We start from the raw sequence: 24,872 nt of genomic DNA on the forward strand, positions 1-24,872 counted from the left end.
AAACTTCTCTTGTGCAATACACACTTTCTAATTTTTTTTGCTTCCTCATAGAGGAAGCTTTGTAATGGTGAAAAAATTTTTTTTTCGAGATTTTGATGGAAATAGGTTTAGAATGTTCTAAAAATGTCGAAAAATCATATTAGTAAAAAATGTCCGGAAGTATGTATGTATGTGTGTGTGTGTGTGTGTGTGTACGGATTTTTGTACACGCATCTACTTCTACAATTTTTTAGATACCAGTTTGAATTTTTGCACACAAATAGAGTATCATAGAAAGTATGTCCTCCTCAAATTTTATTGAAATCGGTCTACCGGTATAGATTTTATGCAGATTTTCCTTTTTTTTGAAAATGTGTTTTACGCTGCCGCTTTCTCAATATTTGAGATAGCGATTTATTTTTAATTTTATTATATTTTCCAGTTTTTTCTACCCCTATTTCATATATAATTCATTAAAATTTTATTGATTAGATCTCGTATTACACACATTTGAAATTTCGAGGAATTCGTACATACATAGAAGCTTTATAAAACTTGATCTGATCAACCAAATTTTAACCATTATATATGAAATAGGGGTAGAAAAGACTGGAAAATATAATAGAATTAAAAATAAATCGCTATCCTCAAATATTTTAATATCGGGCTGATTTTTTTATCGATAAAGTATTATTTAAGTAAGGTTGGTATTGAATTTGGCGAAATCTGCATATTGTTTTAGTTTTTAAGTGGACAAGTATTTTTAGTATTTTTTAGTGAATGTACATAATTATTTACGCAGTCCCCAAAAGAGTTAAGTGTGAAATCAGAACCTTGCTAACACAGCTTCCTCTATGAGGAAGCCAAAACAAAATAAATACCGATAATTATACCTCGAATAAAATAAAAACTTGCACACTTAGGAACTATGAGGAAGCAATGTGCAAGTTTCTACTTGCACAATTAAAAACTACGAGGAAACAATGTGCAAGTTTCTACTTGTTTATCTAATTTGTATTTTTATTTTTAAGCTTTTATTTTATATTTAATATTAATAGATTAACACACACACACACACACACACACACACACACACACACACACACACACACACACACACACACACACACATTTGTTAATAAATTTCTAATAAGCTAAAAATATTTTCTAGTATATAACAAAAGTCTTTTATTCAGAAGTAATTGAACATGTTTGTTCTTTTGTTTTTGTAAAGAAAAGAAAACTAAGAATGTAGCGCCGCGAAAATATGAAACATTTGTGCCCAAAATTTTACGGTTGCCGAGTATAAGTTCGAAAACGTTTCACGAATTCTAGTTTCAAAGTATGCAACGTGCGCATCGCACACATGAGTCGCATACAAGCCACATTCGATTCAGGTATCATGACCACAACTATGTGATGGAAGCAGCATGTTGCTGGAAACTCGAGGTCGCAAGTTTGCTCGTAAAATGTCGGATACGATATGGTCTGTAGATAATTTGTGGTGTTGCAGGAGTATATAGGAAAATATCGTCTTTAGCCGTGTTTCTTGTATTGAAAGCTAATTGTAACTTTGACTAAGCTTTGATCAATGGTCACTTACAATTAGTTATAATTAACCGCATATAACTTTCTCTTGATTGCTATTTATCTTAAACTTGGATAAGCATGTATCCAAGTTAGAAAGATGTACTTGGCGCGAGACACTACCGTGTCTCTTGATAATAAATGTAAACTTACTAAAAGTTTCTAAAATAAGTAAAAAAATAGAATATTTTTCTAGAAAAAGAAAACTTTAGTAAAATAATATAAATGATAATGCCGAGGTCTTAAAGTGGGTTGTTTAATTGTATTATACTTATAAATTATTATTTTGTTAAATTTTGACATCTTATCACACTTATTACGACCGTTTAATGTAATTATTACAAATAAAATAAATTTTTACATATTTATCGCGGAAGAGAGAGAGAGCATTAAAACCTATTTTATTGGTCAATTAAGGTGGTCCTTTCGCGCCGGACCCAGCTAGTCAATTAAGTAACAGTCCGTCATGAGGTAATTGAAAACAAACATTACACAGCCTTCCAATAATTATAATAATATAACATGATTTTACACGCACGATTTAATCGTATTTAATTATTTACTAATTAAAAAAAATATTACAATAGTAGTATGGTTGGACTCGATTTAGGTTAGGTCAGGCATGACGGTACGAGTAAAGCAATATGCGCGTGGATCCACTACTTATATTTAACCTCATATATCAGAGCAAAACATTCGGCAAGCCCTTATTTTCAAGGTATGTACAAAATCCGGAAACTTCAGGGAATATTTTAAGACATGAATAATGTATTCATTTGATCGCTAAGTACATGTATTGTTCGTTGAAAACCTCGGCCGTGGCGATTTGCATCATTCTATCTTTCTCGTTCATTAGACGTAAACAAGGATAGAATGGCACGCTCCGCGAACGCACATTTAGAATGACTTATTTCTTGTAAAGTGTCGGTAACCTCACTTGATTTTTCTTACACATGTCCCTTATTACTGTATATTTAACATATATCAACGTTAGGTACTTATCTAATACTTGTTCCCCCGAAAGGACCACCTTATTTTTTCCTAATAATGTGTAAAAACATAAAATTAATTAATTAATTAAAAATTATTAGTCTTATTTTTCCCCTGCACTAATTAAATCTTTTAATTAAAAACTATGTAACTCTAATTTAATGTTATCGATATGAAATTTTTTAAATCGAAAGTCTTTTTAATAGACATCAGACAGATAATATATTGGCAATATTCCATTTTTAGATTTTTCTTATGAATAATAAAATTAGTAAACATTACATATTCGGAGATGACTTTTAGATGAATTTTTAATCATATAGAAAATATGCAATGCACAATACAAATATTATCATATATAATAAAATATTTTTAATTTTTTATTTCAAATGTAAAGATAATAGTAAGTTGCACATCAAAAACCATTCTTTTTTTCTTTACATTAATGATTAATTTGTTAAATTAAATAATATTTAAAAGGATCATAAATTATTGAAATTTACCTTTTTATTAGTTGATGGATGTATTATATATTCACATATTTTTTATGTTAGTTATAAATGTAATATTTAGAATACAAACATTAATTCGAAATAATATGATCAGGTCGTTTAATATTTACAATTGATTGATGAATTACTTTCTCTTGACGGAGCTTTTAATTAGAAGCAATGTGTACAGACTTATAGAGAAAATATATGATGTTGTATTTCGTGCGATATAAATTTTCTCCATAAATCTTTAAGAATGTTAGTATGAAAACACTACGGTCGACTTCATGAAACCGGATGTCATCATATCATTTGTGACCTACTTTCTCTTCCATCTCGCGGATCAAAACAAGCGTCATCCCGTATTTCTCTCCAGAGGAACTCCTTTATTCTAATTTGTGAAGCGCATGAAGGATGCGATTGCAGTTTTTTTTAAACAAAAACACTGTATCTACATTTTGATTCTCCCTCTAACCGTAAATTATAATCTGATGCATTTTTCTATATTCATTCACATTCGTCGTTTATCTGTTCATGGTTCGCACTAGATGATTAATACTCGCTCACACAAAAGTGTAGAAAGCGGAAGAGCAGTTTCATTATTATGTGAATACTACAATCAATTTAATAATATTTTTAATAATGGCAGAACATAATAATGACTGACAAAAAATTAAATATAATTGAGATTTTATTAAAATTACTCACGGAAAACGGTTTTGCTGAAGTATCTAAAAATTTAGCCATATACAGATCTGAAAATAATTTTATTGCACCATTGAAATAATTACGTACAACACTCAAACTGATTGCTAAAATGTCCAAAACTTTTTATAGCATTATCATAGTACTTCAGCGACCTAGCTACTATAATTATTTTGATGGTGCAACAAAATTATTTTCAGATCTGTATTTAGCTAAATTTTTAGATACTTCAGCAAAACCGTTTTTTCCGTGATGTTAAAGAATATAAAATGACCTATTTATTACTGATTTAATTCTTTCTGTGAGAAAATTTGTCGGGCTTTTTGTATAAATAAAAAAAATCGGATTAATTCGAAATAAATAAAGCACAATTACCGCATGTTCAATTCGAGCCGAATCGATCATTGTCGAGGTACGCTGCGTCGCGCCGGTTCAAATGATCTCACGAACCGCTCCGCAAATTCTTTCCCTTCGCTCTCCTCGTCCTCGGCGCTCGCCCTTCTTTTATTTCGCACGCGGATCAAGATAAATCGCTTCGATAGCGATTACGAGGGGTACCGGGGTCGACATGGTCATAGAGCACGTCTGATGCAAGTCGAGTGTCCGTTGAGCTCTTGTGGGTACAACGAACGCTTCGCGGTTCCTTCGGTGTCCCTTCGAGCCAATCGGATACGTCGTGTGGGATGCGGTAGATGCCGTCGCTCCTGAATTCGATGTGCCGCCGATCGTTTGTACCCTTACTCAGGAATTTTTGTAATCTCCGGCGAATCTTTATCGTTTCGGAAACGCGGATCGATAGCACCACCTGGAGCGTGACCGCGAAGCCCTCGGAGATACCCTGAGATTCTTGTACCTTGTACCTTTGAAATTCCGATGGAATGCTTTCATGCGAACGCGTCGTCGACGCTAACAGGAACCTCTTTAAAATTGCTCCCGATTCGTGAATTAAATCAGACTTATTAAATATTATATGAATGAGCAAAGGGGGGATGGATAAAAGTTGGAGTGCATAGCTTATTTAAAACTTGTAAAATTCCTATCTTTGCAATTTCTGGAATGTGCTTTAAAAGCGTGTATACCCATTCTCCGGAATCTTTTTAATTATGAAGCGGATTAAACATGCGAGTATAAGTAAAATGCAGCGAAAGTAATAAGAAAGAAACGAGACTCGTGAATTTTAAGATACCTGATATTTATTAAGTAACGATTTTTATTATTAAAATTGGCTTTAAGAAATTTCTTAAATTATTGCATGGATGTAATCAACATAGTTGCAATTAGCGTATTTTTTGATAAACATATAAATGCGTTATTGTTACAAAATGATTATTATAAATTCACAAATCATGATTCAATATAATTTAAAGAGAAAAAATTACAATCTATAATAGTTTTAATCCTGCCGCAAACAGAAATATTTCTAAATATTTTATTTTTTTAAATTGCAATCTTTTATCTTTATTATAATGATATGTATATATGCATATATTACTCTCTAAGGATAAATTGTTCTATAAAAGTGGTAAGTTACAATATTTTTAATAGTTTCTAGACTCAAAAATTTTCTTTATTATTGTTAAATCTATTTATGTATAATTTAACACTTATTATATTATAGTTTAACAAATTTTGGAGAATTATCAACGTATTTGTGTGGGGTATGAATAATTTTTATTAAAAAATATAAACATATTATATGGGAATATAGATTTTTAACCGCGCACACACAAGTACACATGTACATATTCTGAATTTCGGTAAATATTTAATCCTGACATCTTTCTGTAAAATTTTTACAGAAAAGTCGAAAATATTATTCTGCTTGAGGCTGCAATAAAAAAAAGACTACATTATTTTTTCTTACATTATAATTATATTATCTCTTTTGCTATTTCTCGTTTAGTATAATAATTTTGAAAAAGAGATATATATATACGTACCTCGTATTCTCATCGTAAAACTTCTCTTAGCCAACATAAAGCTTCTTGAGATGCTTCTGTGACTCGATGAGTTTCTTAAGATCCTCGTCGACCTGGGACTTTGAACTCGTCTAATTAGTCATTGTAGCTTTTCGTTGTACTTTCGTGTAATCGACTTCCGCTACAATTCTTGTGAATTCTTGATAACCCTTTCTATTTCTGCGAGATATTTTAGTAAATAATATCTCCTAAGAGTTTTAAAAAGAAAGAAATAATAATTAAGAAGTTCAAAATATTACTCTGCTGTCTTTATTATTTATCACATAAATGTTTTATAAGCTGATAACACATGTAGTTTAATTATTGGTCAATATATAATCAATAAAGTATTAAATTTTTACTATCCGCGAATTTTTACAGGTTTAATAATAAGTATAAGTAAAAAGATAATTTCAGTTTTCTTCTATTAACCCTTAGCTGGCACTGTGGGGTATTAAACGACCCAGTCTAGTACAGCTCTATAATTTAAGCCCTCCTATATAGTACGAAAATAGTACTAAAAAATGGAAGAGTTAAAATAAAATAGTTATGAATTTTTGAGTGAAAACAGTCATTTTTCGTTTTTTTTTACGTTCTCCAATTTTTTCATATTTAATATTACATTTTATTAAAATAACTTATGACATTTGTTAAAACAACATTCGAAGACTATCTTGGAATTTTTTTAAGTAAAAAAAATTACTTGCTTCCTCGCAGCAAGCATACTTAGTGGTGGGGTCTGAAACGACCCCAGTGTGCCAGCTATGTGATTCTGGTGAAATGTGCCAGCTAAGAGTTATATCTTCTCGCATTATTATACCATGCCAATAGAGTCGAAGTTATATCTCTTTAAAAAGTGTCGATAGTCTTCCGACAAATCCTACGCGTGTGATTGTGAATAAAATAAAAAAAGAAACTGTGAAAGCTCAAGACGAAGCGGGACATGCGAGCACGAATTTATGAGTCGTCGACGCTTGTAACGTTATTTATGTCACGACATCGGCATGGAAGAACGTCAACTTGTCTATTATGCCTGTCATACTTTGACATTTGACAATACTGAAATACATTTTCTATCTTGCTATTCTTACCCCGAAGAATGTCAATGAAAAACGACACACCTCACTTTGGTATAGGAATATATAGCTGTTTCATGTTTCGCGAAAAAAGATACTAAAATCATTTGGATGTGCCGATTTCCTTTATCGCGCATAAAAGCGACATGTAAATATAAGCATGCAAAGATCAAGTTTATCTTCTTATAGAACGCAAAAATTTAACTAATTGAAATGATCTATGTGCATTAGTTCTGTGCATTTAATAAACAAAGTTTAACAGATTGATTAAAATCTATCATGTTGGGATATCTCCATCAAGCGATATTAATAGGTTTTTAATGATCTTTATATATATTATTACGTGTCGATTAGAAACATGTCTCCAAACTGTTGTAAAACATGTGTAATCCACTTTGTCAGTAGGTAATAATTTGATTGTGGTGAGCTCGAAAGTTAGTCAAGTGTATACGAAAGCGCGAGTGGAAATTGCGGCTGGAAAAAGCTCGTGTATTTCGTATTGCGGATTTTGTACTCGGTGATTAAGTGCCGCCGGGACTGTTTTAATAACAACGCGAAAATGCTCCACCCATGCGGAAGTGAGACTTCGTATCTCTCCGAAACGTAAATCTACGAATGGACTCTATATTTTAACTGAGATTCTTACAAATTAAAAGAGTTGATTTGATCGTGAGTTATTTACAATATTAGTATTGATCGTTAAAATATTAACATATAATCTATGTTAACATAATCTGTGTTGAGTCTGACTAATCTTAATTTAAATAATTGATTAACTTTCTTTAACTATTATAATGTGTTAAATAAAAATCGCATATATTTGTAAAATTTTTTTATGAACTTAAAGACATCGAAATGAAACGATCTTATGAAATAATATTAATTGTCCATTTATATATAATTGCTAAAGTCATGCTATATTTATTAAAACATGTTATATAATATATAATATAATATAATATAATATGATATAAAATGTACCATGTTAGAATAATTATAATATTTCAAATGAAGAGATAAGATGCCAAATTTACCTTCTTTTTATTTTGAAAAAATAGGCGACCTATATTATTATTTGATCGTAAATCTTAAATATATCCTCGTTATAAAAGGTTGATTGAACATGGTCCTTCCAATTGTCGAATACCTTAGAGTTAGTTTTTTAACGAGTTTTAAGTTAAATAAATTTAACCCCAGGCGTCCTTCACTGTTGCTCAATCGCATTCTTCGCTTTTCATTATCTAGAGGTGTAAAACCTCATATCTTGGCGATCTTCCAATTGCAGTTGCCAACCATATACATCTGTGTCCTATACTAATTGATTCAATAGTGCAAGTTATTATAGTTGATAAAAAGTGAGTGATTTTTTTCTTATTAAGATTTTAACTTATTCATCAAATTAATAAAATCTCGATATTATGCTATTAAAATTCTGTTCGTTTTAATAATAACCGCATTTTTGTGGACAGACATTAATTTTGATTTGTATTTTTATTGCAGATTTAACTATATATATATATTTTTTTAATTTTGTATGTGAATATGTACAAAATAATAATAGTGTAATCATTTAGACACTTCTTATTAATATATCAACGACTGTAGTAATTTTAATATTATATACAAAGGCGTAAAATATTTTTTTGTATTCAATTTTATCTATTATGGCAAATATCTTTCTTTAACGATTTTCTCAATAAAACTTGCATAGCTATATAACAACCAAGAAATCTTCAACTCACAATCAGTTAAATGAATGACATTTCAATTTATAAATCTACAAATAATTTTAAACGTGAATTGAACAGACAATAACAAAATAGACGGTACATATATGTAAACTGACATGTTAGATCTTTTATCATATGAAACGTGAAAGTTGAATGGGAGTTTCATGTCTCCAACGGTCTCGGGCCAACAGGTTGGATAGTCTCTTGCAGTCGTGTAATGTGAGGAATGGAGGCAGGCGAACGACCTGTGCCAAATTTAAATTCGTAGCGTGCGTTCGCGATATCCACCACTGATCATTTTCAGTCTTCCATGAGCTTTCTCGCGAGCTCAAATAATGACTAGTTGAATAGCCGCGTTTAATAAAATCACTAAAGAATAATTTATTCAGTACAAGTTTTATGCAAAAATTTCATATAATATTTTATTCATTTTGAACGTACCGAACTAGTTCATTAAGCTTTTGCTCGAAATATCGAATAAAGATTATTCGCTTTTTTAATATAAATTATTATCACACAACAGGTTGGATGATTTGGTTACACAATTACAGATGGCATCATAATCAAATTAAAGTTTATTGTATTTTCTTCCGGACGATGTTTCTCCTCATTCAGTGTTTATAATTTATATCAACATTGTTCGTCCTGATAATACTCACAAACATTAATTGAGAAGGTATATCATTAGACTCTTAATGACTGCACTTTAGTTGAGATAAATCTGATATAATTTAATTGTTTACATTTTATTACTGCGTTCTGTGATACATAATCTTTATATTTATATTTTCTAAAATGATAAAACACGAATTAATATTCTTTAACATTCGAATCTTCACTATTCTCAGAACATTGTAAAATAATAACAAATGTTGGTAATTACGAAGAAATAATATTTTAATTATACAACAACAATCTGTGTGAAAATATTTTCTTTTATATTTAGAAGAAAGAGATGAATTCTATTCTGTGTATGTTTCACATTTTAATCTGTACCGCCTGATGATGGCTCTTGATTCGACAAAGTAACTCTTTCAACTCGATCTGCTTACTCGCAGTTACAATGATTGAAATCTGACTGGAATAACGACCGTCCCTTGGCATAACGGACTTTTTCAGTAGCTAGGGCAATTTCATCCCACGCGTATCTCAGGGTCCGAGGTTTTTTTCCCTTCCACTACAAATGCGAAATTAAATTTGATTCTCGACTTGTTCCACTGTTTTCCCCCGGTGTCATTCGCACGGCTCCCCAATCGTATCTTAATTGAATAATGTATGTCGAACGGTTCGTTTTACTTGGGTTGTGTGACGCACCACTTATCTCGAATGCGCAGCGCTGTAAAACAAAACGCACTGCTTTATGTCGTATATTTAGTAATTGCAAAGATGAATATTTGTGCTGCCGTTACCGCGCGGGAATTAAGTCTCCAAATAAAATTATTTTACCGAATGATTACTGCATATTCACTTATTAACGTATATGTTCCAATTAAACCATAAATCTAACGAATATAAATTTGCTGAACATTAATAAAATCGAATTAAACTGTACACAGTGTTGTTCTTTCAGCTTCTGCCATTAAATTAAATGATGTAATTCGCGATGTGACAGTCAAAGTTATTTACGCGAATTTGAAGACTTAATGACTTTAGGCGCCTCGGTCAATGAGAAGATTATCTTTTAATGGGACGACCGGGGTACGGCAGCGGTTGAATTCTGTTAATTCGACTCCAAGATGAATTCGCATCCGACGGAAACCGTATATAAGACATAGAAGCCAACCAAGGCAAAACTTGCGTCGTCGCACATCGTACTGTATCAACTAACTTTACGAGCCAATGACCCTGATACTGCATGGAAATTAGATATATTAATATCCTGGTGTCTAATTGAGGAGGCGAGACGGATGAAACTTGCAAAAGAAACTTTCCGCTAGCGATCATAGAGTTTAGCAATTTCATCACGCGATCTAGCAAAGATATACGATAAATGATTAACAAGGTGTCTCGTCGACACTAATAAGGCTTAATTTATTTTAGAACGAAATATTGTACACGCATATTGTATAAAATACGATCCTAATATTTATATACATTAGAATGTGGACGTATACATTTTACTAATGCCATTTGACGTTTATGAAGATACAACGTTGGTATTCTGCATTATCTTCGCATGAAAATCTCAGTGGCGTGCGGTAATAATGAATTGTATAGCTTGATTACCGATAATATTCGATTCACGCCGTTATCATGTATGATTATGTCGTTAAAAATTCGATACTCGTACGCACTGGAAATTCTAAGCTAATTAGCGACGCGTACACGATTGTTTGCGTAATTTTGATACCAGTTTAATATTGTGCAATGTAATAACCACATAAACTGTCACTAACGATATTAACGCCAATCAGAACAATGGCATTTAACGAAATCGCTATTATACCAGTCGATAATGAGATATCAATATAACGTTATTGTTATAAAGTATGCGCATGCTATCGACAACATATATAATATCTCAAATCTGTCGAATTATTTTTGAACGAGTGAAATAAACGCGCGGGCTCCGCTGTATACATAAATCCCCGTGGCTTGAAGCGGCAGATATATGTCTCGAGCGGCGCTACTCGATGCACGAAGTGGGAAGTCCTTGACTTAATCGTGCGACGTAAGTTAGTGGCCACGGATGTTGGTGACTTCGGTACTACCACTACTGACAAAGCCTGGCCCTTGATATCTCAGAGGTACCGAAGGAACCGTAGGAGACACCCTGCAAGTACAGCCTCGAGGCGCTTGGACGAACCGCGATAAACACGCGGTATCCTGGGATTAACACGTTGCCCGCATTGTCTTCGGTCATCTCGTTTTCTCTGTGTGCACCGCACGCGCACAAGTCTACGCGCGCGCTCACATCTATTTACGGACAGGCATAAATATATGTAACGCTAGAGCAGAGCGGTGACGAGAGGATCGTTAATTACAATTTCGCATTCATCCGGGGCTTGATCGTCGTGTCGGTTAACGTCGTAAAAACTTATAATTCTGCCTAATGGCTGATTTAATTATAATAGCTCGCACATTTGGATAGTCGCGCGAAATGAGAAATTGTTTCGCGGTCTTATCTCACTCTCTATTCTTAATTTGTACACGAGATCGATGCGATTATGCGAATATAAAATAAGTAGCGGAGAGAGGCGGCTTGTTTGCCTGAAACTTTATTTTTAAATATCCACTTTGCCGCATATTTAACGAGACCTCTCGAATCGAGAAGGGCGCAATTAGCATTGCTTTAGATTTCCGCCCGACTACTCCGATTTGCCTTTGCCATGAAGTCGGACTGGTTTCTGATCTTATAACGATAATTGGGTAATGAGTTGGCAAACTAAGTAGATATACCTCCGGGCTAAAGTCTCGGGCTGCATCAATGGGGGAGTGAGGCGGAATCAAACCTAGGAGTTTAGGTATGATTTGCTAGTATATGCACCACCGATCCTGCTCAGGAACCGGCTGGACTCTCTTCCTCTCCCTCCCTCTCTCCCGCTCGCTCTCCTTCCTTTCCTTTCTCCGTCTCTCTCCCTCTCTCTTTCTCTCTCTCTTTCTCTCTCTCTCTCTCTCTCTATCTGTCTCTCTTTCTCAGCTGTTTCCGTTTGCGCTAGTTAGAGAAGCGGTACGTTCGCTTACGAAAGCAAACTTCCATTGGAGCTTCTGCAGACTTGCACGCCGTGACGGGTTTCTGAGGAGGGACGAGGCGGGACGGAGCGAGATACGAAACGGCGAGGAAGGCGCAAAGAGAGATTGACTGTAGAAATTTCAAACGTACCTGGGGTAAGGGGAGCGAGAAGGTCTCGCCTCGTATTCCCCAGCGAACTTTAAATATTTGAGACGCCGTATATTTCCGACGTTTTATATAACGTCCATAAAACATGCAAACGCACTGAGTAAATTACGAAGTACGTCGGGAACAAATGCTTGGATACGTCACGCAAGCAGAGAACTCGCAAGAGAAGGAATTATAGTAAAAGTTACATAAAAAAAGCTACAACTTCTTGCAAGTGGAAACTACAGCAAGACAGGTCAACAATTATTCGTTTCTTATGAGTTTCGTATCAGTTCCAAAAAACTGTCCATGTCTTATTCGCTACAGCGCAAATCGATACTGTATCAAAATTAATTAACTTTGAAGTCATTAATTAAAAATAAATTAAATCTCTGATTCTTAAGTACTTACACACATAATGACGAAGCAAATACATGTGTAAACAATCTCTATTATACGTCTATTATATCTCTATTGTATTTGTTCTAATTTCAAGAAATAAAAAAAGCTACCTTATAAAATAAGTACTCGTGTCTTTCCAGAAAATACTTCTAATTTCTATTTTATTAAGTCCTAGAAGGCCCTTACGCATTTTTATGTTTTAAATTCTTGTAACGCAGGTTCTGATCAAAATTTTTCGACCGCAATTGCTATTTAGAGGTAAAAAGAGTTATTTTTTCTGAAAATCTAGTCGATGATGGGATGGGATATCTGGAAAAAATAGATATATGAAAATGCACCTAAAAAAGTAAGTGATCCCTGCTTTTTTACTGGCAAACAAATTGATTCAGCTAATAAATAATTTCGTCCAGTTTTTCAAATAAACTTCTTGATATAGATCATTCAAATCATAATTATATCGATTTATTCTACTCAAAAAGGTAAACGAAATAATTTATTAATTGAATATATTTCAGTAAAAAAAAAAGCAGAGGTTACTTTTTTATCTCCACTTTCTATCTTTATATCTTTTTTATTTTTAAATATCTAACTTTATATTGCTGACTAGATTTTCGGAAAGAGCAATTCTTTTTACCTCTAAATATCAACTGCAGTCTAAAATTTTAATTATAGGATCTGATTGTGAGTTATACAAGGATTTAAAACAGAAAAACGCGTAGCAAAATCTTAGGAAGACTTAGGGCTGGTTGTTCCAGCCTGTTGCTAAATTACCTAATAGTTAAATCATATGTATGTTTTTGTTTATCCTTTACATTGGGCAAAGATAGACACATGATTTAACTATTAGGTAGCTTACCAATAGGTTGGAACAACCGGCCCTTAATGGGTTAAATTAAATTACGTGTATTATAAATATTATATCAAAAGATAAGCAAACCTATGAAAGTCACGATATCTTTTTTTTTTTTAATAAAAAATGTATTCCTCTCCCTCTTTTCTTTCATTGAAAACTTTACTCCAAATATTAAATACATAGTTTATATAACTTTGCATAATAATATAATCTTATACAACTGAGAATTTAGCACAGTAATAAAATCGAATCTAAAGATACCTAGCGTGAGTAATACACTTATTAAATATATTAATTTATATATTTTAAAAATGTTTAAATATCGGACGATCAAAACGACATCTCCAAGCCGAGTCGTATATCTTGCCCTCAAAGGTGGAATCGCCGATAATCGAGATCCAAAGAGCGTTATAGTTGGCTTTAATGCCGGGTATTCAGAGGCGAGGTACAGTGTGCCCCGACACTCGATTTGGGCAGGTTCCAAGGTCCCCGCTGCCGCCGCCTTTCCGTGTATATATATACGTATATCAGGCGCACCCGTGCATATATACGAATTCACACACGTGCTGGACATTCGGGACGGTAACCACCGGTGTGCCCCAGGCCCCACCTTGACGTGTTCATGCACCGGTCCTCTCGTAAACTCCTGGAGTGCTCCCGCCTCGCCGCCTTCTTGGCAATCGTCCTTCCTCTCTGCCACCCCTATTTGTTACCCCCTTCGTAAAACCTCGGACGAAGTGGAAGATTGGTTGAACCACCCGCTAACCTTTCGACGTCTCGCTCTTACTCTCGCGTCTCTTATTTCACTCTCCTTGTTCTTTTCTTCTTCTTCATCTTCTTCCGTATAGTAGCGCGCGATTCTCCTTCGCTTCGTCGTGGCGGATCTCCGTGTGCCTCATTGAACTCGATGCGCCAAGAGATACGACCTTTACGATCGGCGACCGCTTATCCTTCGGGAATAATAAGATCAAAAGAGAGCGGGGCATCCCAACGAAGAAGCTCTCGAAGGACGGTTATATACGTCGTTTCAAGCACAGAACGTATGAACGGGAAATCATGAACGAATAATTAAATAAAGAACGAAAGCTCGATGCACAAATGTTTGAAATGTTTAGGAATACATGATGACAAGAATGGAATTTTTTAATTTTCTTGTTATTAAATTTTTAATATGCTATTATTAAATTTAAAAATCATTAAATTATTAAACTAATAGAAAGGTAAGATAAAAATTTTATATTTTTATGTACACACCTTCGTATGATATTATCCTGAGAAATTCTCTAAAGCCTTTTATTTTTGTATATAAATTTATCATTTTGCGCGATAAAGATAAGAGAGATATTACTAATTAGTTTAAACGATTTATCGGTCAGGACAGTGCAAGGTTTAAAAAGTCATCCATAAAGCAGTTCATATACATTCCAACATTTCTTTATAACATTGCACTGTTTTGGCACGTAATATCAATGATTAATGGAAAAGCCGTATGTAGTTCTTTCAAATGTATGATAAGACTGGAAGAAGGAAGAAATAGACTCGCGTTGTATTTACCGAAGTTACTCGAGAAACGGATGCAATATCCATTATTTTTGCTACAGCTTCGCAATTGGGTGGGTGGTCTGACGTGTTCGCGTACGTGTCCATTCGCGACGCATATTTGCCTGACTTTAAGATACTTCCATCGGTCCAATTTTTCGCAAGAATGTGACACGTAGCAATCTTGGTAACCTCGGGGCTGTGCCGCGCAATTTATTGGCCACCGAGTGTAGCTTCGACGATTTATCTTCTCCCTCCGTTCTTCTTTTCTTCTCTCGCCATCACACGCGCTGTCCTCTCTCCTTCTCTCTCACTCTCTTTTACCCCTTTCTTTTTGTTTCTCTTTCCCTCTGTCTTCTTCTCTCCTTCTTTCGCCCTTTACATCCTTTTTTCTCTGCCGTTTCTTCTCTTTCCGTCTCGCTCTCTTTTTTCTATCTCGACCATCGCTTACGATCGAGTTGAATCAACGTTGGAACGCGTATACCTCTACCTGTACCTGAACTTCGATATCTCGAACTTTCTGCCACGATATTTTGCAGTATCGACAGTTATCGTGCTACAAACTCGCGGCCTTGTGAATAATTTAAAGCGCAATATTTCGTAGAATTCGTTCTATCTAATTTGCTGCTTTAGTAATGAAGTGAAACGAAATCGTGTCGTTCGATTCTAATAGTACATTACATCCGACAAACGATCGCCTAGCTTTATTAGTATGTCGCGTGGCAACCGCATTAATGCCGTTTGAATATACTTAAATTCCCAAACAGAATATAAAACCAGGCATCTCTGCTAGGAAAATACACTTCTGCGAAATAATAGACAATCACGATTGGAGTTACATTATTATAATTAGGGAATAATATAATTTTGAACAATAATATTTTAACAATACATTTAATAGAATATATCTATTTTAATATTCAAGTATCTCGAAATAATGAATACTTTATATTAAATAAGAATGTTTGTTTTTTTTTTAAGTGATTCACGATAATTAAATGCCTTTTGAATGAGAAGAATCGCGAATGATTCTCGATTATATTTATGGATGATTGTATAATCGAGAGAATTGTTTTTAACACTCGAAATTCTTAAAATTCTCAGTTTTAAGCTGTTTTTGACCGGGGAAATAGATAACGAATGAGCGGGCAAAGTCGGCAGATTTTAGGCCGCGCTGAAAGGCACGTTGCGTATAGCAAAAAGGAAAGAAAATCGAGATCTGCAGGTGTAACGCCTGCAGCGACCGGGGCGATAAAATGCACGCAGGCTCTCTCGATGCCGGGGAGGACCGGAGAAACCGTTCGCGATCCCTCGGGCTCGATAAAAAATGCAGTGATCACATTTCGGCAGAGACTTCGGAATTTCCAAACTATCTCGCCTTCTTTGATTCTCACCTCTTATTCTCGTATCCTCCCGCTCGCCTTTTTTTCTCGATCCTGCGATACCGCGCGCTCTCGCCATCCCTCGCAGCACTTGGCGTACGTATATCGCTTTTAATATTTTTTCGCGCGACGCTTTGATGTAATCGTTCTCCCCGAAAAATTACCTTCGCTCGGGTGGATCAGCCTTGCGACTCGAGTCAACGAACTTTGCTCCGGCAATAGTTTCGGACGATTTTAAACATAACGCTGACTGCAGACGATCGTCGAATAATATCCTGTTTATATTCGTTCGGAGATTTCGGTTAGTTATAGTTAATGCTTTTTCTTCACAGATTTTTGCTGATAAGCGCGAGGTCTAATAGGCTTAATTTCGTCGAATTTGTAATTTCCAAGGAACAATCTGATATACCCTACTGTAAGAACTTGGAACAAAATCGCATACTTATTCGCCGCCGTGCTCGAATTACGTTTAACAGGTGGTTCGCAAGTAAGTACCACGAGACGTTGCGGATGTGATTCATATATACTTATAATTTCTGATGTACGGCATCAACATTCTTTTTAAATTGATTTTCGTGATCGATATTAGCATTAAATTGCTCAATGATTGATTTAGAAATCAATTGCGTTCTTTAAATAATTAAACTTTAAATTTTTCTTTGAATACAGGTTTTTTATATTTAAAATCCAAAAAGCATTAAAAGTGCTCAAAATTGTGTTATTATAATCGTATCGTTGATTGCCGTTACATCAGTAAGCTCTGTCATAAAAATTCATACATTTGACAACGAATCTTTCACATTCTCTTCATAGCTCTGCCAATACGAACGGAATCCAGTCCGAGACTCCAGGCGGCTGGTCGAGCTGCGGCAAGTGTCTAGACGACATGAGGCTCATGCAAAGATTAGCGATCAGCGGACTGCTGTCCGTGATCCTGATCCTTCTCATAACCGGAACATTTATAACACGGCGCGATCTCGCGAGTGTCGTCGATCGAGGCGTCGCGCCGGAAGAACGTAACGAACAGTTGAATCCGGCCTGGGTACAGGATAACGTGGTCCCTGGGCAGGATGAGCCTGAAATCGAGGATAAAGATAAAGATAAAGATCGACGTTTAGATATCAGACATAAACAATTCGAGCCTTCGGTGGTCGAAGCGCCAGCCGCGTCCGTTGCTGGCATTTACGTTATTAGACCGCCTAATCCACCTCTGGACGATGTGACCAATCAGCGCCGTGAAAAAGTTAAGGAGGTAAGATTACAACTGATTTTTGTTTTGCATGCTAGAATTAAAAAGGGGTAAGCCGACATGTCGTGCAAAAGGTTAGACTCGAGGAGGTAAGCTTCACAATAAGATTATATTCTTAGTTTTGTATTGAATATATATATTTTTATCGTTATACTTATTTGTACAATGTATATTTTTTTATGCGTTATAAAATTGAAATATGATTCAACCTTTTACGTTTTGTCTACTTTGATAAACGTATGGTTTAAGGTGAAATTTCCATTTCCTGCATTCGAACGCATATTCAGACCTACATTTTCCGAAAACTCATTTTGTTCACGGTAGTTTTTACTACTGCCGTGTCGTTCGTCACTGCGGCGTCACAGCAAATAAAGGCGGAAATTAAAGAGATTCGTAAAAGAAAACCGATGGGTTCTTTGTTCGTCCTGCCACATCAATATTCGCGTTTGGATTAGTGGGTCATACGTGGAAAAAGAATCAGGGAAAACCATTCGGGACGAAAGGCTAAGACAGATAAAACGAAATTTTTAAAAATAATATGTAACTTTATAAGATACAGTTAGACTGATGAAGTATTCAAATAAATTGCTCTAAAATTCAATTATAATTTAGATTAAATCAGAATTGTAATTATGTCTTAGCATTATTGTTTTACTAAAAAATTTAATTTGATCAAGAAGTAGAGTCTTGAAGTTCTTCTCAAAGTCCTACAAAATTGTATTTTTATAAGATTACAATGTAATGTTTGCAAGAGAGAAAATTAACTTCGTCAATTTTATGAAATAGAGGAGGTGCATTAATAATGCAAAGAAGAAACATGTGTTTTCCGTGCAAGATTTTAATCCTCGGTAGCGAGATTAATCAACTGCGACATACTGAGCCAGAAATGGACAAACGGAACTCAATCAATTAACCCCCGAGCAACCGATAGTTGTCGACAAAAAAAAAGAAAAAATATGAATGACAGATAACTGTCCAGTGAAGTGTCAAACTGGATTGACCGGCGCACGAATGTGTCATGTTCCATGACGTACCTAGTATGACTAAGTTGATCCAACGCAGCCATCTCAATTTAGAGTTTAATCGATTCTTGTCCTTCGCAGCAACATATGACGAGCAGGTGCTCGTCGAAGGGAAGGTCCGATCGTATTTCGATGGGCAGGTTAATTAATTCCATCGCATTCAGCGTCATGAAATGGACATTTCATCTTTTTATCTGAAAATGAACGAGAGAACTGTTAATATTTGTCATGTTAGTATTTTATCGCTATGCTTTTAACACTAATATTTTACATGGAATATTTTGGAAAATGTAATACTAGAGGGAATATAATACAGAAATTAAATATTTTCTCTTGTTAACCTATTTTTCATCAAAACCAGTATTTTTACTTGGGAAAAAGATAGTGTAATGTGATTATTAATAAAACTAATTAATAAAATAAACAGTGTAATATTTGATTTCACAGACCAAAAGTGAATATATAATATCAATGATATAAATGAGCACATTTTATGAAATTTAATAATTTTGTTGAAAAATGTTAAAATATTGGTAAAATAATAAAAGAATAGTACAATTATATGACCAATAGTTTTTGTAGCTACGCAGCTGTGGTAATTGTAAATATTTCTACACAATAAGAAATTACTTATACTTTGAAAAAGATTCGATTTCAAATAAAATTTACTAGTGAATTGATATAATTTACCAAATAAAATATATTTTAATTAAACATTCATATTTTACCTTACAGTATGCTTTTAATTATGTGTTTTTCGCGCTTTAAAAAACAACACGTGAATGAAAATTAATAACGTAAAAAAGTTCACAGAAGACAATGATTATAGGTATATGAAATGATTTTTGTAATTACAAGACTATTTCATGTAATGACATAATACATACATATATTAATAATATATAATTTTAATTATAAAGATATTCACGTGAAAATATATTATAATGAAAATATTTTATTTTAACACTTGTTTCGCATTTTGAGTTCGCATTTTAAAATTAGATCATTGTTATAAATATATTTTCCGTGTTCGCGAATTTCATTTAAACAATTTTAAATTTCTACAACTAAACTACATTTTATCATTTTTTACTAGGATATAGAACTAAAAACTGAAATAATAAGAAAATTAACTAATGTATAAATGAGTGTCAACACGTCAGTGTTCTTTAATTTAAATCAATTGGTTTTACGTTTTGGGTTTATCGTAGACGTTGTGTGTTTTCTTTAATTCTTTATGATCAAGAAACGCGATGGCACTAAATTCATCGCGCAACCTTGTTGACGGCGCCGCACGACCGGTGATTTTAGATGAAACGAGGGAAATCGCTACGTCGTCGCGGCGCGACGCGGCGTTGCGGTTCTTGAATAATTCCGAACGGAGAAACGTGGGTAGCCATCAGACTAATTGTTTTTAGTCGAGCTAATGCAGTAGGCGTGACCACCCATTATCATGCCATGGAGCCGACGCTGATTAAAACACTCGCGCATTTTTCATACCCTCACGTTCAAGGCGTATCTTCACTTCGTTTAATCGCGCATATCAGATATTAAATTTTCACCCTCTTGAACTTGAAATAATCGCCGTTCTCGCCAACCACGGGGTAGTTTAAGAAAAGCGAATTTAAGTATCTATAGGATTTTGTGATAAATCAAATAGGACAAGCATTTATAGACGCATCTTTAAATTTTAATTATTTTTATTTATTTATATTTATTACTTTTATTTTTTTTATTAACTTTAATCTATTAACTTTAAAAATTATCACTCTTATATTATACCTATATATTCTACCGAAAGATTTTAGTAACTTTTTGTAATAATAATTATGAAACGACAATAGAACAAGAATATTTTTACCAAATAGAAAAGAATATTTTTACCAGACATATTATATCAAGTTTGTTACCACGATTATTATATAAAAATGTTATTGCAACTTTTTTTAACCTTATTTTATAAATTATACCTCCCTTTATTTTTGAACAAAAGAGACTTTGAATATTTTTAATCTCATTACAAATTCATAAATTTACAAGAATATACGATAAAAACACCAGATTTTGAATTTCATTGAATCGTTATTTATTCAACGCAAACCATTAATAATACTAGCCTGACATTCTTTCGTTGGCTCCAAAGCTCCAGGTGCTTCGTTACGATAGCGTCTGTAGGATATGTCCTCTTCCTCGCGAATTAGCACTTAGAGATCTGGAAATTTCGTGGGGAGGATCCAAGAGCAAGCGGCGTGAATGGCAACTGCGGGAGTCCGACAAAGTCGCATTGTCTATCGAGTCGTACAAGTTCAGCACAATGGTGACGGCTTCCTTTAATGAAAGATGCTAGTTAAGGGAGGCAGAATAGGATAATGATAGAAGTATATGGAGTTTACGAAGCAGGGGCGGGGGGAAGGCGAGAGAGCGAAGGCGCAGGCTCTTCTGAAGCTACCTTTCATCCGCGGATCTCGCAGAATGGCGCGGAGGGAAGAGAAATTGGAATGCCAGTGCCACATCGGCTCCACTTATAGCAAAGATTAATTCACGTTGGTTTGCGCCTGTACAATGCGCAACTCGCCTAACAATAATAAACAAAGCTATAATTACTCTAAATCCCGTTGAAGGGTCGCAAAGACAATCCCTATGGATGTAGGATTCCGGAGTCTCTTCTGTCATCTCATCTTGGCGCCCTTATTCCTCTCTGCCCTCCCGGCCCTCAATCTCTTTCTTTTTTTTCTCTTTATCTCTCACGCAAACTTCATATCTATAATACTTCCTGCTGTACCAAGCGCTTTGCAAGCGGACATATACCTACATATCTCGGGCCGTTTGTACTTAAACTCGCTGCATTGAGCTGAGTTGTATATGTGCCAAGAGACGCTCGAGATGAGTAGAATTTCCTACAACGTCCTTTACGTAGTGGTTCTCATGGTGTAACGCTTGCTCTCACGCTCCCAACTCGAGGTGCATGCAACACGTTGCATGAATATGCATTTATATTTCTTTTTACTGTGCGCTTGCTTTCAATTATACAGTAGCGCCTTTGCGCGGGAGATGCATATACATATATATATATATATATATATATATATATATATATATATATTTGCGGGACTTCAAATATATAATAAACGTATAATAAAGTAACGAGAAACTTAGAACGTCAGGAAAGTTTCTGACGATAATGAATTCGGTATAAAAATTTATTAGTTTGGATAAAAACCCGTACGATCAGCGAAGAGTGATTGGCTACATAAATTTTCAGCCTCCGGTTCTCGACAGCCCGGTCGCGGCAACTTCCGCATAAGCAATTTTTGTACGTAATGACATTTAATCGTGGAGATACGTCATAAATCTTAGTAATTGCATTTAAATGAGATCCAATAACAATTGAACATCATAATTGAGCACCGCGTTCTGCTATGATTATGAGAAATATACAGAAGACGATGCGTTTACACTCGAGTCTTGAAACTACACGGTGAACATAATTTACAAATCGACAAATGAAAAAGTCATTAGATATTAAACTGTTTTTACTCAAGGTTTTACTTACTTTCGTGGGATAAACTCCCGCTGATGAACAAACGATTGAAAATCTACAAAAATATTCAGACCGAAATGAATCTATACTTCTCTTGCTTAATTTCTTCTTATGTATAATTTTTTTTATTTTTTTTTTTACTTTATTGTTAGTTCATTTACCTTTTCTCTCTGTTACATATTAAGTTTCCTTCCTCGATTGACTTTTCCCTCAAAGGTGCGACGCGTAAAATGCGTTCGCCTCTCTGTGCGCGACGGGCGCGGTTAGATTTTTATGACGTGCGCGAATCGTTTTTAAAAGGCTTCATGACGTTGACCCTCGTGCAGGCTCACCGTACCGCAGGTAAAAAAGGATATCGCGTATATACGCGGGGGCGTTATTCCTGCTGGTGTTGGTTCTGGAAAGCACACGCCGCGCGTATGCGCTCGCGACACGCGCATACACGTATATATACGCGCGCGAGACCAGGTGTGTGTGGGTATGTTGACGGAGGCAGAGGGTTTGGGGTGCAGCTTCCACAAAATCACGGTGGGACGCCGACGCGGCGGGACGACTGGGACGGTCGTGGAAGGGCAATAAATAACGTAAATTGAAAACCGCGGGAAATAAAGAGAGGAAATAAAAGCGCCACGGTTAAGTACGCACTTATACGTGCCCGGTATATCGGCAATACACCCCCGCGCGCGCGCACACGCACAGACCGTGCACCGATGCGCATTCGTGTGCATCTCCCCTGGAGTATCCAAAGCTTTTGCTTTGTTTGTGTATACCATGCATACTCAATCGTCTGACGGAGTATCGGCCCGCAACCCCCCGCCCCCCTCCCCCCCTACCCTCCTCTTCCTCTCCGCCCTCCATTCCCTTTTCGCTGAAGCGCTGCGCCGCCGCTGCTTTTCCTCCTTTCCAGCGTGCATTTTGTTTATTAATGGAAATGAGTGGAGCATATAGGCAATTTGAAAGGATATTTTCTCTCTCTCAAAACGCGAGAGAGCTCCCGCGGGGAGCTCTAATACAGAATTCATATCGTCTGCGATGCCCCGACCTGCCGCGGTTTGTCTGCGCGTGAGTAACGCGCGTAAAATAATGAATTTATCCATAAGCTTGAATTAATTAGAGGATTAAATTTAGGATACAGGACTACGCATACGAGTTTCGTAATAAATTCCCGCATTTTGGTCAAAACGGCGCGTCGGAAGAAAAAAAGAATTAAAAACGAGAGAGATACAATTGTTTTTTATTTATTTTACTCCCAATAATTATCGAATACGTTCGATGCCTTAGCGCGTTTCAGTTTCCCAAATGTAAGTAGGTAAAAATGAATCTTGCATAATTTTACTGCCGATTAAAATAGACATCTCTCGCGCGCGTATTTTGCGCGCGACCGACGCACCGCTTTTTCCGTGCCGGTGCTTACTGCTTAACCGCATTAAATGGTTTTAATGGATTACTCTTGGATTACAAAAGCGAAAAGAGAAGAAAGACAAAGGAGCTCCGGTCTTCCGGATGAGTCCGGGGAGAGAGAATCCGGTTACCACGGAAGTGACGTAACAAAGAGAGAATAATTGAACGGGGCCACACGTCCGACACGAGGTTTTGCCTTCTCCTTGTCCGCCTTGCATCTTCCTCTCTCTCCCCTCCCCTCCCCTCTCGTGTCGCTCCTCACCATTCCCTTTCGATCCGTCGACCGACACCGAGGCTAATGGTTTAAGCCTAACATGGATGTTAACCAGATTACCGGCTACAGATCCGACATGTGCCGTGCATTCGCCGCGGTTTCTACGGAACAAATTATCCACGATTACATGGATAATGGCGGAAGGCGTTGAACGACGCGTGATGCCGCCGTCCAACCCGATATACGATCGTCCTCTGCAATTTTCTGCATCGCCAACCCGTTTTCTAAGCCCGACGTAATAACGCGACATCATCGCCTTTCGAGCGCCACGGAATTTTGCATCCTTCCTGCGACAGCTCGCTTCTCAACGCTTTTCCACCCTCGCGCGATTATCCCGTGAGCTTAACATCCCTTTCAATAGTCCAGAGACTATGGAGAATTTCGTCGTTCACCCAATTTCAGTAGATTATATAGCTTAAAATTATGATGATATTTCCTAAAAGCTATAATGTTATTTCTATTTAATATGATTATATGTTGTGTGTGAAAAGTCGCAGAAAATAAATCGGATTCGCATTTAAATGTGATTCAGGGCGTAGATAATTGTAAAATGACACGCGCTTCTCTTCTATATACTGTCATCTCGCGAGAGATTCTTCGTGCTCTCTAATTTCCGCTTTTTTTTATTACTATACCGCAGCCGGAGGAAGAGAGAGAAAGAGGCTCTTCTGGTAATGCCACTGGTCAGGTCTTTTCGATATTATATTGCCCCTAAATTATGCCGTCATAAAAACGTGATGAAGCGACCATGACCGCGGGTGCTCGGAAAATGGCTCGAAAAATCAAGAGAAACGGAAATAACGGTCAACGAACGGATCGAGCAATATATTTGTTATTCATGGAACGGCTCACGTGAAGCGTCCATATCATCCT

At 35.7% G+C, this 24,872-nt stretch overlaps 2 protein-coding genes and 1 long non-coding RNA gene across 4 annotated transcripts in view; 1 reads left to right on the top strand and 2 right to left on the bottom strand.

Annotated features, from left to right (window-relative positions):
- LOC143895636 (mannosyl-oligosaccharide alpha-1,2-mannosidase IA-like) overlaps window positions 1–24,872 on the top strand; it is a 301,183-nt gene that overhangs the window by 275,690 nt on the left and 621 nt on the right. The window lies entirely within an intron of this gene.
- Window positions 5,452–19,101, bottom strand: LOC143895476 (uncharacterized). Its single transcript, XR_013256329.1, has 4 exons — window positions 18,796–19,101; window positions 17,292–17,588; window positions 5,693–9,852; window positions 5,452–5,580 (listed from the first exon to the last, which is right to left on the bottom strand). It is a non-coding gene; the product is annotated as an uncharacterized LOC143895476 (long non-coding RNA).
- The window catches only part of LOC143895471 (uncharacterized), an 80,353-nt gene continuing 76,381 nt past the window's right edge, over window positions 20,901–24,872 (bottom strand). For both annotated transcript variants that reach the window (XM_077402584.1, XM_077402583.1), the window contains exon 8: window positions 20,901–21,111. The gene's annotated coding sequence lies outside the window, so the exon portion shown is untranslated. The remainder of the gene's footprint in view (window positions 21,112–24,872) is intronic.

The sequence above is a fragment of the Temnothorax americanus genome, unplaced genomic scaffold (genome assembly GCF_048541705.1).
Source record: "Temnothorax americanus isolate GAGA-0224 unplaced genomic scaffold, ASM4854170v1 Scaffold16, whole genome shotgun sequence".
NCBI classification, from domain to species: domain Eukaryota; kingdom Metazoa; phylum Arthropoda; class Insecta; order Hymenoptera; family Formicidae; genus Temnothorax; species Temnothorax americanus.